General features: G+C 44.7%; 1 protein-coding gene across 1 annotated transcript in view; it reads left to right on the forward strand.

Moving 5' to 3' along the window:
- Positions 1-2234: 2234 nt before the first annotated feature.
- The window catches only part of LOC106563669 (short transient receptor potential channel 5), a 52261-nt gene continuing 38213 nt past the window's right edge, over positions 2235-16282 (forward strand). The window contains exon 1 of the mRNA XM_045690123.1: positions 2235-3577. The gene's annotated coding sequence lies outside the window, so the exon portion shown is untranslated. The remainder of the gene's footprint in view (positions 3578-16282) is intronic.

Here is a 16282-nt window from a genome sequence, read left to right on the forward strand (position 1 = left end):
CAAACCACACAGCAGCACGTTAACAACAAACCACACAGCAGCACGTTAACAACAAACCACACAGCAGCACGTTAACAACAAACCACACAGCAGCACGTTAACACGTCTACAAGTTGTGGCTCTGATGAGAGAAGCCATATCCTCTTTTAGGCTACAGTAGTTTCAGGCGTTTATTTTATGCCTGCTACATTAGGTTACCAGGGAGGTTACCAGGAAGGTTACCAGGACATGGGCGCAGGCATACCTAAACAAGGGATTAGAACCTGGCCTCAGTGATCAATTTTCTCCTCCTCTGTCTCACATGGCCAGTGTCGTCCTGGGAGGACCATATTGAAACATATGTTTGATACTGATGATCTCAGAAAGCCCTCGGTTGTTTCGGTAGTGTGTGTGCTGAGAGGCCATCAGAGTGAGACAGTGCTGCTGTCAGCTAGCTGCAGTGTGTAATGGCTCTATTGATCCCTGGGCCTTCTGTCATTACCGTCCCAGATTTCCTGGGTATCCGTCTGTACTCCTGGGGCCTGTTTGGTCAGTACACACAGGAGTGAAACCTGGGTAACCAGTGCACATCACAGCTCAAATGACAATTTAAGAGACTTTGACTGTGACTTACAGTAAAACCAGAAACAGCACTACGGGTATTTCATGTTGTTGCTGGCTCATTTAAATATACATATCATACATTTAGCCATTTGGCGTGTTGTGACCTACCTAGCAGGTTTATATTTTATATTTGGTTACATCACCACACTTACTTCCTGGATATACCACTCTCTGTTGGAAAATCGTTCATTGTGCATTGGTTTGGAATGGTTATCTAAAAGTATATCATTGCTCAGTCACACGTGGGCATATTACACAAACATAATTTGTCCAACAGACTGTGCCATAATAGCTCACAATCAACATAAACATTCGTCCAACATAAGAAGATCATTTATCAAACAAATCTCCCTCCTGTAATCTTAACCTCTTAAAATCTGTCTGCTCTTGGCCACAAGCTGCTTAATATTCCCAGATACACCAACCCCTCTAAACCAGTGTAGACGAGAGAGAACGAGGGAGAGCTTCTGTGCACCCATGACAGCATATGCCAATTGTGGCAGTATGATCTCTTGTCCCCGCCCTCTCAGAATTGAGCAGCTCTCGCTCTCTTCTTTTTGTCGTCCCTTTTCTGATTCGTGCCCCAAATATTTTCTTTGGTTATTTAAATACCTGTATTCAGATGTTTTTCCTGACAATATATAGAGCCATGTCTTTTGCCTAATTTAAATAACAATCTAATAATCAAACTTGATCAACCAAGACCAAGCTACACCCCCCCCTCTCTTTGTTTACTGACACAATTCTTTCCTGCCTCAGACAAACGAAGAGAAACATGAAAAGCCACATCATGCAGGATTTATTTCTGTAGGAATAAATTAGAGAACAGACTCATCATATCCATTATGGATGTCAAGACCCACACGCCATCAAAGGAGCAGAGATGAGGAAACAGCACTATGGGGAAGAGAGTTTAGCCACAGGCCAGGCTGCATCTTGATGACTAACCCACATTGCCAATTTCTAATTATAGGATTTTCTAAATTCATCAAGTAATTCACTGAATCACTCTATTGATTAGGTGTGGTTGACTGGATTGCAGACTAACCAGGGATATTGTCTGAGCAGGATTTAGGCTGTCAAATAATCCCTATGTGATACAGATGTTCGATGATAATCGTTAATATGGGTAATCAATCAGGCGTCTTTCGAAGAACAACAAAATAATTCCTTTTTGTTGAAGTGAAGCAGTGTGGGACATCCTCAGATCTTTTCATCTTGTGAATACCTGCTGGCGTTACATTTGCATTCTTATTAAAACCAGTCATGTTTTTCAGAATGATAATGGTATGCCAGCGACACACGGAATCTAAGTTGGCCTGTTATTGTTTCTAGTAAATGGGCATAGTAAGTAGTTAGACACACACACACACACACACTCACCACACACAAAATGTATCAGAGCATTTATTAGAGCACCTCGTCTGCAGTGTGTCGTCTGCAGTGTGTCGTCTGCTGTGTGTGTCGTCTGCAGTGTGTGTCGTCTGCAGTGTGTGTCGTCTGCTGTGTGTGTCGTCTGCTGTGTGTGTCGTCTGCTGTGTGTGTCGTCTGCAGTGTGTGTCGTCTGCAGTGTGTGTCGTCTGCAGTGTGTGTCGTCTGCAGTGTGTGTCGTCTGCAGTGTGTGTCGTCTGCAGTGTGTGTCGTCTGCAGTGTGTGACGTCTGCTGTGTGTGTTGTCTGCAGTGTGTGTCGTCTGCAGTGCCACAATCCAGCCATTCCTGTATAGGTAATGTCATCTGACTGGGGAAAATGAACACCACAGTGAATCAATGCTCCCCTCACTCTCTGCTCGCCTGTCTTGCTTTCCATGAGGCTGAGCACATCGCTGGCACATATCCTCTCTCCTATAGTCATTCCAAAGGTTCTCCATTTATCCCCACAATGGGTCTCGATCCATATGGAGAGTCACCAGAATACATGGGGCTCCATTCAATTAACACAATTAGGGTAGCACAATTACAGTCTGGTTAGATACAACACAAGGTAGTCTACATTACACTCCATACAGGTTCATGTATTGATTATGCATGTAAATGTTGAACTGCAGAAGTATAAACTAAACTCTGTAGGATTGGTGGCGACGAGCAGGAAGGGGTAAAGCCATGTAAAATCCCTTGATCCTTGATTAGCCTCGGATGACTAATTTCACCTGCAATTTAGGGAGCAGCGAGAGAAAAGCTGACATCAACAGCCCCTATACAAGCAGATACTGAAGATGAATGAGTGGGGGAGAGGAGGCTGGTGTAGAAGTGATAAGGAGGGGAGACAGATCGACGGGGAGAGAGGGAGGGAGGTTTGAGAAAGACGAGCGTGAGAAAAGAGAGCGAGAAAGCAAAGCGGGGAGTCTGATGTAAGGACAGACAGAAAGACAGACAGCAGGAGGGGAGGAGCTGGCAGTTTTGACAGAGACAGAGAGGGGTTGGAGAAGGGCATCTGCCGCAGCTGCCGCTGTGACCACACTCCGCTCGACACCATGACAACCGCGGCAAACGCACGGCGAGCCCCCGGCCCTGCCGCTACACCAATCAGGGAGGAGTGAGCAGAGCACTGCAACCTGTGTGGGGTGAGACGAGCGCAGGATAACAGAACAGAGCTAGAACACCACAGACACCCCTTCTTACAGAGAGAGAAGATACCCAGCCATTTATCAGTCTCTTGTCTGATGCCAGAGAAAACCTCCTGGATTATCAGCGGTGCTCTTGTTCTTTTACCCCACAGTGGAGAGGAGTATAGGGATGGAGATTCTGGGTAATCAGCCTTCCCTGTTCCTGATTCGAGTTCTCTGCTCCATGGTGGGAGCTGAGAGACGTCTCTTGGAGGCACAGCCACCGATCATGAGGATTGGATAAGAATCCCACCAATTCTAACAGGACCACCCAATCACCATTAAAGAAAAATGATCTAGAAGTAATCAGGAAAGGGACAGACTGGTAGGGAAACACAAAGAAATAGAGAATGTAGAAAATCTGCATCAGGTAAGTTCCTCATTATCTTTTCAATACATGTGTAAACATTGCATCTCCATAGTCAGACTTAGTATGATCCAGATTCCAGGGTTAATGGTCGGCCTGGTGTGTGTCTTTCCCTTTCTGACACACTGGAAATGGTGGCTCAGTGTACATATTTAATCTGCAGGAGATCAATCAGCTGTGTTAAATTACTGCAGTGGGTTTCTTGGTAATCTTAAATAAATCTACTTTGAAACAAAAGTATACACCTAACACACATGGTTATGGGTTTATATAAATAAAGAAGACACCAGTACCATGTCAGATATGGAGTTGAAATGTATTACATTTTGAGTTTGAACCCCAATATTATACTTTATATATATCACAGAAGACTGAAATATAACAGAACCGTTTGACATAGAAACACCGGATTTTCGGCAGTTAAAAAAAGTATGTTTTATAAATTATGAAAAATATTACAAACATTCCACCCATGAGGCCACTAGGGGGTGATTTGGTCCTTCGACTGCAGGAAAGGTCTACCTAAATCCATCATTAATGCAGAAAAGAGGAAAATGGGGTATCATTCTAGTTGAAATAGATTGTGTATCTCTGTGGAAATCATCAGCCATGAGTTATTGATACACCCCTTATTATTGCTGAGATAAAAACACGGGGCGTCATCTGTAGTAGTTTACCAGTAAACCTCTCTTACCACAGACAATAATCCCACTCACTGTAAAAACACCACATTGTGTTGAGAGGGCTTGTGTTTAGCCAGGCTTTGGCACATTGTGCTTATTTTAACAGAGACATGGACCCTCCTAAGCACTTCAACATGACTTGTCCTCAACCTTTTAAAAGGACTGAAACACAATTAAACAATTGGACCTGCAAGTTAATACCACACTAATGATTCTTCCTCCGTATGATTTGTAAGATAGATACAAAAGGACAGACCTCTTCCTGACTGAGTCTGTAATACCTACATGTTTCAAGCAGACCAGCATAGTCCCTGTGCCCAAGGAAGCAAAGGTAACCTGCCTAAATGATTACCGCCCCGTAGCACTCACGTCAGTAGCCATGAAGTGCTACTGAAGTGCTACTGAAGGCTGGTCATGGCTCACATCAATAGCATCCTCCCAGATACCCTAGACTCAATCCAATTCGAATACCGCCCCAACAGATCCACAGATGACGCAACCTTAATCGCATTCCACACTGCCCTTTCCCACCTGGACAAAAGGAACACCTATGTGAGAATTCGGTTCATTGACTACAGCACAGCGTTCAACACCATAGTGCCCACGAAGCTCATCACTAAGCTAAGGAACCAGGGACTGAACACCTCCCTCTGCAACTGGATCCTGGACTTCCTGACAGGGCCACCCCCAGGTGGTGAGGGTAGGCAACAACACGTCTGCTATGCTGATTCTCAACACTGGGGCCCCTCAGGGGTGTGTGCCTAGTCCCCTCCTGTACTCCCTGTTCATCCACGACTGCGTGGCCAAACACGACTCCAACACCATCATTAAGTTTGCTGACGATACAACAGTGGTAGGCCTGATCACCGGCAACGATGAGACAGCCTATAGGGAGGAGTTCAGAGACCTGGCAGTGTGGTGTGGACACAGGAAAAGGAGGGCCAAACACACCCCCATTAACAGCAGGGGGGCTGTAGTGGAGTGGGTCGAGAGATTCAAGTTCCTTGGTGTCCACATCACCAACAATCTATCATGGTCCAAACACACCAAGACAGTCGTGAAGAGGGCACGACAAAACCTTTTCCCCCTCAGGAGACTGAAAAGACTTGGCATGGGTCCCCAGATCCTCAAAAAGTTCTACAGCTGCACCATCGAGAGCATCCTGACCGGTTGCATCACCGCCTGGTATGGCAACTGCTCGTCATCTGACCGTAAGGCGCTACAGAGGATAGTGCATACGGCCCAGTACATCACTTGGGCCAAGCTTCCTGCAATCCAGGACCTATATAATAGGCAGTGTTTATTTGGTAAATATTTTCTCAACTCTTCTTGAACTGCACTGTTGGTTAAGGGCGTGTAAGTAAGCATTTCACAGTAAGATCTACACTTGTTGTATTCGGAGCATGTGACAAATACATTTTGATTTCTTCCTCATTTCTAATGCACATATTCAATCAAACTACTGTAAGAGGTGTGCTACTGTGTTCTTAGCAAGTCTACAGCCCTAATCTAATCTCACAGCACACCGCACACAGCACTAAACAAACAATCACACGTAATTTCCTTCCTCTAATCTCTTCCTCCTCTAATCTCTTCCTCCTCCTCCTCCTGTCATTAGACAGATGTTCCAAGTTCTCCAAACAGATACAACCCACTGGGCACACACTGGTGAATCAACGTTGTTTACATGTCATTTTTTTCTTTTTCTTACTTTGAACCAATGTGGAATAGACGTTGAATTGACGTCTGTGCTCAGTAATCTAAATTCAGCTTGGACGATAGCAATGTACCGCAATGCCAAATAAAACAAAATTAACCCCTGTGCAGCCTCGGACGGACATCCAGCGAAAAATCATATCGCCATTAGCATAACAAAATTTAATAATTTCAATTTATTATTTTTTTTTCTAATTATACCGTTTTATAGATACACCTCTCCTGAATTGAACCACGTTGTCCGATTTCAAAAAGGCTTTACAGCAAAAGCAAAACATTAGATTATGTTAGAGGAGTATATCGTAAAAGTAGCCACATAGCCATTTTCCGACCAACCACATGCATCACAAATAACCAAAAAACAGCTAAATGCAGCACTAACCTTTGACAATCTTCATCAGATGACACACCTAGGACATCATGTTACACAATACATGCATTCTTTTGCTCGATAAAGTTCATATTTATATATAAAAACAGCATTTTACATCGGTGCGTAACGTTGACTAACTATTTTCCCTCAAATGCATCCGATGAAACAGAGCTACAATTTACTAAATTACTATTCGAAAACATTTTTAAAATGTAATATTGTCATTCTAAGATTTATAGATGAATATCTCTTGAAAGCACCTGTAATGCCAGATTTAAAATTAACTTTACTGGGTAATCATACTTTGCGATGAAAGGGGATGCGATACTCTGAAAAATAGGCTAACGTTACATGTCAGCGCCATCTTGGAACAATCGCATATCATATCTAGTCTTGTATACTATTGTCAATAATCCCTTACCTTTGGTTGTCTTCATCAGAAAGCACTTCCAGGGATCCCAGGTCCACAACAAATGTATTTTCGTTCGAAAAAGTTCATCCATTATGTTCCATTAGCTTGTTCTTGTTAGCGCGTCTGAAGGCTGATCCAAATCCTCCGTCGGGCGCGGGACAGCCATTTCGACAAAAAGCATTTTTTTCCCATTTAGGTTCGTTCAAACATGTCAAACGTTGTATAACATAAATCTTCAGGGCCTGTTTCAACAAGAGAGCCAATAAGATTCGAGGGGGACGATTGCATTGTGTTTCAAAACGTTTCGAAAGGGGAGGGTAACCAGGGGCGCCGGCGTCATAATGGTGATGGCCCTCTCCGTGTGACCATGTTCCACAGCGTCTCATTCATTCAATTTTAACAGTAGAAGGCTCAAACCAATTTGTGAAGACTGGGGACATCTAGTGGAAGCAATAGGAAGTGCTCAATGAACCATAGCCCACGGTGGGATTAATAGGCAACGTGATGAAGTTGAGTTCGCAATTCAGAATTCCACTTCCTGTTTCCATCTGTCTCGGGGTTTTGACTGCCATATGAGTTCTGTTATACTCACAGACACCATTCAAACAGTTTTAGAAACTTTAGGGTGTTTTCTATCCCCAAGTATTAATTATATGCATATCCTAGCTTCTGAGTTTGAGTAGGAGGCCGTTTAAAATGGGCACGATTTTTTTTCAAAAATCGCTTTAGCGCCCCCTATCCTAGTTAAATAATGTACGAGGGCATTTTATGGATGATTCCATGCACACACACACACACGCACACACACACGCACACGCGCACACACACACGCACACGCACACGCGCACACGCACACGCACACACACACACACACACCATTTTTGCAGATGTATATATAAAAAAGGAAATACCTAATCTACATAAGTATTCAGACCCTTTGCTATGAGACTCCAAATTGAGCTCAGGCATCCTGTTTCCATTGATCATCCTTGAGATGTTTCTACAACTTGATTGGAGTCCACCTGTGGTAAATTCAATTGATTAGACATGATTTGGAAAGGCACACACATGTCTATTTAAGGTACCACAGTTGACAGTGCATTTTAGAGCAAAAACCAAGCCATGAGGTCAAAGGAATTGTCATCGAGCTCCAAGACAGGATTGTGTCGAGGCACAGATCTGGGGAAGGGTACCAAAACATTTCTGCAGCATTGAAGGTCCCCAAGAACACATTCTTAAAATGAAGAATTTTGGAACCACCAAGACTCTTCCTGGAGCTGGATGTCCGGCCAAACTGAGGAATCGGGGGAGAAGGGCCTTGGTCAGGGACATGACCAAGAACCCAATGGTCAGGGACATGACCAAGAACCCAATGGTCAGGGACATGACCAAGAACCCAATGGTCTCTCTGACAGAGCTCCAGAGTTCCATGTCTGGAGGAAACCTGACACCATCCCTACGGTGAAGCATGGTGGTGACAGCATCATGTTGTGGCTATGTTTTTCAGCGGCAGGGACTGGGAGTTCAGTCAGGTTTGAACAAAAGATGAACGGAGCAAAGTACAGAGAGATCCTTGATAAGAACCTGCTCCAGAGCATTCAGGACCTCAGACTGGGGTGAAGGTTCAACTTCCAACAGAACAACGACCCTAAGCACACAGCCAAGACAATGCAGGAGTCGCGTCGGGACAAGTTTCTGAATGTCCTTGAGTGGCCCTGCCAGAGCCCGGATTTGAACCCGATCGAACATCTCTGGAGAGACCTGAAAATAGCTCTGCAACGACGCTCCCCATCCAACCTGACAGAGCTTGAGAGGATCTGCAGAGAAGAATGGGAGAAACTCCCCAAATACAGGAGTGCCATGCTTGTAGTGTCATACCCAAGAAGACTCAAGGCTGTAATCGCTGCCAGTGGTGCTTCAACAATGTACTGAGTTCCTTTAATTTTAATACATTTGCAAAACATTCTAAAACCCTGTATTTGCTTTCTCATTGTGGGGTATTGTGTGTAGACTGATGAGGATTTTAAAATTTAAATCAATTTAAGAATAAGGCTGTAACGTAACAAAATGTGATTAAAGTCAAGGTGTTTGATTACTTTCCAAATACACTGTATATTATATATATATATGTATATATATATACACTACCAGTCAAAGGTTTTAGAACACCTACTCATTCAAGGGTTTTTCTTTATTTTTTACTATTTTCTACATTGTAGAATAATAGTGAAGACATCAAAACTATGAAATAACACACATGGAATCATATACTAACCAAAAAACTGTTAAACAAATCAAAATATATTTCATATTTGAGATTCTTCAAATAGCCACCCTTTGTCTTGATGACAGCTTTGCACACTCTTATGTGTTTTCATACAGTGCATTTGGAAAGTATTCAGACCCTTTTACTTTTTCCACATTTCCACATATATATATATAGTATCTACATCTGTTACTTGTCAGAAGCCACATCACATAGATGTGCTGCATTGTCCAGATGGACGTTACATTTCCCCAAGGCTGCAGTCTCTCCATCCATCTGTGTATCTCAGGTGTGCTTTGAAATCACACCTGTGGTTCACACCTGAGACTATGTTTGAACATGCCCACTTTGAACCTACCCTCTAACTAAGCCATGTGTTACAACCAATGATTACGCCATGTACTGTAGTTAGTTCCTTGTAGTGAATACAGTAGCTAGTGCAGGAGGAATCAAATGTTCAGGCTTCTTTAGTGCTTCTAAGAATCAGCTCTTTGTCATAATTAGGGTTGCAAAGCTACCAGTAATTTACCAAAGTTACCGGAATCTTCAGTAATTTTGGTAATTAACAGAAAATCTATGGAAATCTATCGTAACTTTGTTCATTTATATTTGAATATTTGTCAGGCGTGTGCGTACTTGTGGTGAAGTCAGGTGCAGGAGAGCAGAATTGTGAACAGGCGCACACTTTATTTCGGCAGGAGAGATATACAAACAAACGCAGCTGCGTCCAAAAAACCTCCAGCCAACAAGGCAAAGTGTATAACGCGCAAAACAGTCACAACACATTTAATGTATACAAAACAGCTGATTTCACATGTGGAAAATCACATGATTTCACATGAAATGTGAAAACCTGTTTTTGGCGTCAAACTGTTTTTTTGTTTTCACGTGTGTAGTTTCATGTTATCACATGTTGCTTTACATGTTGTTACATTAACTTCACATAAGATCACGTGATCACATTAAAAAACTTTTTTTTTTTAACACTTCACGTGTTCACATGTCAAATTCATGTGGTTTTTCCATAAGGGATTAAACACCAATTGTATTCACTAATGGTGATGGTATACATTTAGAACTGCCCTGTATTTACACAGTCAGATGGAACAGAGTAAATAGGCATTTAACGGCTGGAATGCGCTTTTAACCAATCAGCATTCAGGATTAGACCCACCCGTTGTATACATTTAGAAAAATGATTTACAACTTTGTCATTCTATGTTTAATTTTAAAATTGTCTTATTTAATTATTTCATATATATTCGATGTGATAAGGCCAGTGAGAGGGACAGAGATAATTACAGACACTTTTGATAATCTGAAGTACCCAAAAGGGCCACTAGATATAGATCACATAAAATCCTTAAAAGATACTAACATTCTAGTAGTTTAGTGGTAAACTTCCTCAAATTTCCAATAATATACCTTCCCTTTGCAACCCTAGTCATAATTCTCTGTCCGCGTTGGATGCACCACACAGAGTTCACTGTAACGTGGGTGGAAAACGAACCCAACAGCGGGTGACGAGTAGAGAAAGTAATGTTTACAATAACTCATCTCTCTGAGGAGGAGTATTAGCATTGTTGTGATAATAATTAGAGTCATTGTTGAGCTTTGTGCCTAACCCAGTTGATGGGCTGTGAGAAAAAATATCTCAGGGGTAGGAAGTGTGGACGAGTCACACACAGTCGAGCGGAAGATTTGCATTTCTCATGGTGCTTCTGGTGGATTCCTCCTCTTTGCTCCTTCTCCCTCCCTCCCTCCCTCCCTCCCTCCCTCCCTCCCTCCCTCCCTCCCTCCCTCCCTCCCTCCCTCCCTCCCTCTCTCCCTCCCTCTCTCTTTCTCTCTCTCTCCTCTCTCGCTTTCTCTCTCCTCTCTCTCTCCTCCTCTCCTTCTCTCTCTATCTCTCCTCTCTCGCTCTCTCCTCTCTCTCTCTCCTCTCTCTCTCCTCTCTCTCTCTCTCTCTCTCTCTCTCTCTCTCTCTCTCTCTCTCTCTCTTTCCTCCTTTCCATCATGTCTGTGATGCAGTAAACAAGCACCTTGCCTCCAATTAGCATTTCCTGAGTGGATGAGTTCTCTGTGTCTGCTTCAGGATTAAAAGCACATTCAGCCTGCTGAATTGAATTGTGGTACTTCATCTGACACATATAGGACTCCCTTGAACTTGAACTGACAGAATCCAATTTCTTAAATGAACGTTGTTTGGAGGTTTGTACGGTAGTTGTTAGTCTTAATGCCACTAGGGACACAGTCATTGACAAGATACAGTACCTAATTTTCTTCCAGATGTATAGTTCTCACCATAGTGATAGAGCCAGAAGTCTCACTCATCAAATGGCAGACCATCGATTGTCACAACTGAACACATTTGAAGGCAGTACCAGCCAACAGCTTTAATTCAACTGTTTTTAACATTCTTAACAACACTGTTCAGTGTCCTGCCTCCCTACAGTTCTATACTGTACTGGAGCAGGGAGGATGCTCCAGCCTCCCTACAGCTCTATACTGTACTGGAGCAGGGAGGATGCTCCAGCCTCCCTACAGCTCTATACTGTACTGGAACAGGGAGGATACTCTAGCCTCCATACAGCTCTATACTGTACTGGAGCAGGGAGGATGCTCCAGCCTCCCTACAGCTCTATACTGTACTGGAGCAGGGATGATACTCCAGCCTCCCTACAGCTCTATACTGTACTGGAGTAGGGAGGATACTCCAGCCTCCCTACAGCTCTATACTGTACTGGAGCAGGGAGGATGCTCCAGCCTCCCTACAGCTCTATACTGTACTGGAGCAGGGAGGATGCTCCAGCCTCCCACAGCTCTATACTGTACTGGAGCAGGGAGGATACTCCAACCTCCCTACAGCTCTATACTGTACTGGAGCAGGGAGGATGCTCCAGCCTCCCTACAGCTCTATACTGTACTGGAGCAGGGAGGATGCTCCAGCCTCCCTACAGTTCTATACTGTACTGGAGCAGGGATGATACTCCAGCCTCCCTACAGCTCTATACTGTACTGGAGCAGGGAGGATGCTCCAGCCTCCCTACAGCTCTATACTGTACTGGAACAGGGAGGATACTCTAGCCTCCATACAGCTCTATACTGTACTGGAGCAGGGAGGATGCTCCAGCCTCCCTACAGCTCTATACGCTCTATACTGTACTGGAGCAGGGAGGATGCTCCAGCCTCCCTACAGCTCTATACTGTACTGGAGCAGGGAGGATGCTCCAGCCTCCCTACAGCTCTATACTGTACTGGAGCAGGGAGGATACTCCAGCCTCCCTACAGCTCTATACTGTACTGGAGCAGGGAGGATACTCCAGCCTCCCTACAGCTCTATACTGTACTGGAGCAGGGAGGATGCTCCAGCCTCCCTACAGCTCTATACTGTACTGGAGCTGGGAGGATACTCCAGCCTCCCTACAGCTCTATACTGTACTGGAGCAGGGAGGATGCTCCAGCCTCCCTACAGCTCTATACTGTACTGGAGCAGGGAGGATGCTCCAGCCTCCCTACAGCTCTATACTGTACTGGAGCAGGGAGGATGCTCCAGCCTCCCTACACCTCTATACTGTACTGGAGCAGGGAGGATGCTCCAGCCTCCCTACAGTTCTATACTGTACTGGAGCAGGGAGGATGCTCCAGCCTCCCTACAGCTCTATACTGTACTGGAGCAGGGAGGATGCTCCAGCCTCCCTACAGCTCTATACTGTACTGGAGCAGGGAGGATGCTCCAGCCTCCCTACACCTCTATACTGTACTGGAGCAGGGAGGATACTCCAGCCTCCATACAGCTCTATACTGTACTGGAGCAGGGAGGATGCTCCAGCCTCCCTACAACTCTATACGCTCTATACTGTACTGGAGCAGGGAGGATGCTCCAGCCTCCCTACAGCTCTATACTGTACTGGAGCAGGGAGGATGCTCCAGCCTCCCTACAGCTCTATACTGTACTGGAGCAGGGAGGATACTCCAGCCTCCCTACAGCTCTATACTGTACTGGAGCAGGGAGGATACTCCAGCCTCCCTACAGCTCTATACTGTACTGGAGCAGGGAGGATGCTCCAGCCTCCCTACAGCTCTATACTGTACTGGAGCTGGGAGGATACTCCAGCCTCCCTTCAGCTCTATACTGTACTGGAGCAGGGAGGATGCTCCAGCCTCCCTACAGCTATATACTGTACTGGAGCAGGGAGGATGCTCCAGCCTCCCTACAGCTCTATACTGTACTGGAGCAGGGAGGATGCTCCAGCCTCCCTACACCTCTATACTGTACTGGAGCATGGAGGACGCTCCAGCCTCCCTACAGCTCTATACTGTACTGGAGCAGGGAGGATGCTCCAGCCTCCCTACAGCTCTATACTGTACTGGAGCAGGGAGGATGCTCCAGCCTCCCTACAGTTCTATACTGTACTGGAGCAGGGAGGATGCTCCAGCCTCCCTACAGCTCTATACTGTACTGGAGCAGGGAGGATGCTCCAGCCTCCCTACAGCTCTATACTGTACTGGAGCAGGGAGGATGCTCCAGCCTCCCTACACCTCTATACTGTACTGGAGTAGGGAGGATGCTCCAGCCTCCTTACAGCTCTATACTGTTATGGAGCAGGGAGGATGCTCCAGCCTCCCTACACCTCTATACTGTACTGGAGCAGGGAGGATGCTCCAGCCTTCAACATCTGCTGTATGTTTGTTCTATGGCAGCTAGTTTATGAAGTGCCAGGTATCCAGCCCCTGATGGAATGAGCCGAACCAGAAAATCCTGAATGTCAGGAGACAACTCTTGATCAATGAGTGCATTTCTATTACTGGGCATAGCAATGAAACATCAGTAGGAAATATCCACGTCCTCTCTAGTGGTTCTCTTCACCTACAGGCGGTCAGGGCCACTCTAGCAGCTCACAAGACTTCAGAAGTGCAGTGAATCGGTTGCGTTCACCATGACATTACCGAGCGCCCACAGCTGGTTCCATTGTACTTCCTCATGTATTTAATCTCCCCTGATTCACACATCCTGCACAGTTAATAGAATATCTTCGTTTCGGGTTTTGAAAAACAATCAAGTAAATTTCATTATGTTACTGTGGCGTCGCTGTATAGAAATACACTTTAAAAAAGGGTTCCAAAGGGGTTCTTCGGCTGTCCCCTTAAGATAACTGTTTTTTGGTTCCAGGTAGAACCCTCTGTGGAAAGGGTTCTACCTGGAACCAAAAATAGTTCTTCAAAGGGTTCTCCTATGGGGACAGCCAAAGAACCATTTTAGGTTCTAGATAGCACCTTTTTAGAGTTTTAAGTGATAATGGTAGATAAATAGATATTTAACATGATTGAAGCAGCACTACCCTCAGTCTTGTTGTTGGTTGAAATCATAGAGATAGATAGAGGACTGTAGATGGATATAACCTGTTTTAGCATGGACATTGTCATTGAGGGCTCCTAACATTTAAAGTAGTTCCTAAGATGAGTCCTTTATTTAACTTTATGGTTGAAATGCACTTGAGAGAGAAAAATAAACTCCAGAGAAGCCAATCCATTGTAGGCTATTTGTCTTGTGGTAATTGGAGTGTGGTGTGGTGTGGTGCAGATGTGTGGTCTGTGCATCAGTCACCTCAGTAATGAGAAGCTGTGCACATGGATTGGGATGATCAACACCATGCCTCACAGTCTTTAACCTAATATCACCCATCACTTTACCACTCTGGTCACCACACTAATTATGTTACAGTATACCAGGAGCGTATATAATAATAATTATAATAATAATATGCTGTAAGATGACGCACTAGATAATAAGGAGTTATTTAGGTTTCTTTTAACAATGCCAAACTATTTTCTTTTGCCTTCAACACTATAATTGGAGTGAAGGGTAGGCTAGATAATTCAGACATCCTGTGGGATTGTCGTTAGAGATGAAGGCATCATGGATGCTGACAGGAATGCTCAGGAGCCTCTAAAGCAAAGACAATACCTGTATGTGAAACATGAAAAGGTCCAAGTGATTTGGATTTTGTTAACATATTAAATCAAATAAATTCAGACTTTATTTGTCACATGCGCCGAATACAACAATGGAGTTCAAGAAAGAGTTAAGAAAATATTTAATAAATAAACTCAAGTAAAAAATTATAAAAAGAAACAATAACAAGACCAGGGGTTAGCGGTACATTTTAGTGATTTAGCAGACACTCTTATCCAGAGCGACTTACAGTAGTGAACGCGTACATTTCATACATTTAAAAAAAAAAATTCTGTACTGGTCCCCCGTGGGAATCGAACCCACAACCCTGGTGTTGCAAACACCATGCTCTACCAACTGAGCCACACGGGAGTCTATGTGCAGAGGTACAGGTTAGTCGAGCTAATTTGTACATGTAGGTAGGGGTGAAGTGACATAGACATGCATAGATAATAAACAGTGAGTAGCAGCAGTGTAAAAACAGATGGGGGGGTTCAATGTAAATAGTCTGGTGGCCATTTGATTAACTGTTCAGCAGTCGTATGGCTTGGGGGTAGAAGCTGTTAAGGAGACTTTTGGTTCTAGACTTGGCGCTCCGGTACCCCTTGCCGTGCGGTAGCAGAAAGAACAGTCTGTGACTTGGGTGACTGGAGTCTTTGACAATGTTTTGGGCCTTCCTCTAACACCGCCTGGTATATACTGTAGGTACTGGATGGCAGGAAGCTTGGCACCAGTGATCTGCTGGGCCATACACACTACCCTCTGTAGCGCCTTACGGTCAGATGCCGAGCAGTTGCCATACCAGGCGGTGATGCAACCGGTCAGGATGAGGGGGAAAAGGTGTTGTTGTGCCCTCTTCACGACTGTCTTGGTGTGTTTGGACCATGATAGTTTGTTGGTGATGTGTACCAACTCTCGAACCGCTCCACTACAGCCCCGTCTATGTTAATGGTGGCCTGTTCGGCCCGCCTTTTCCTGTAGTCCACAATCAGCTCCTTTGTCTTGCTCAAATTGAGGGAGAGGTTGTTGTCCTGGCACCACACTGCCAGGTCACTGAATTCCTCCCTATAGGCTGTCTCATTGTTGTCGATAATAAGGCCTACCACTGTTGTGTCGTCAGCAAACTTAATGATGGTGTTGGAGTCGTGTTTGGTCACGCAGTCGTGGGTGAACAGGGAATACAGGAGTGGACTAAGCACGCACCCTTGAGGGGCCCCAGTGTTCAGGATTAGTGTGGCAGACTATTAGTGTGGTTGCCTACCCTTACCACCTGGGGGCATCCTGTCAGGAGTTCCAGGATCCAGT

Source organism: Salmo salar, chromosome ssa11 (assembly GCF_905237065.1).
Source record: "Salmo salar chromosome ssa11, Ssal_v3.1, whole genome shotgun sequence".
Classification (NCBI taxonomy): domain Eukaryota; kingdom Metazoa; phylum Chordata; class Actinopteri; order Salmoniformes; family Salmonidae; genus Salmo; species Salmo salar.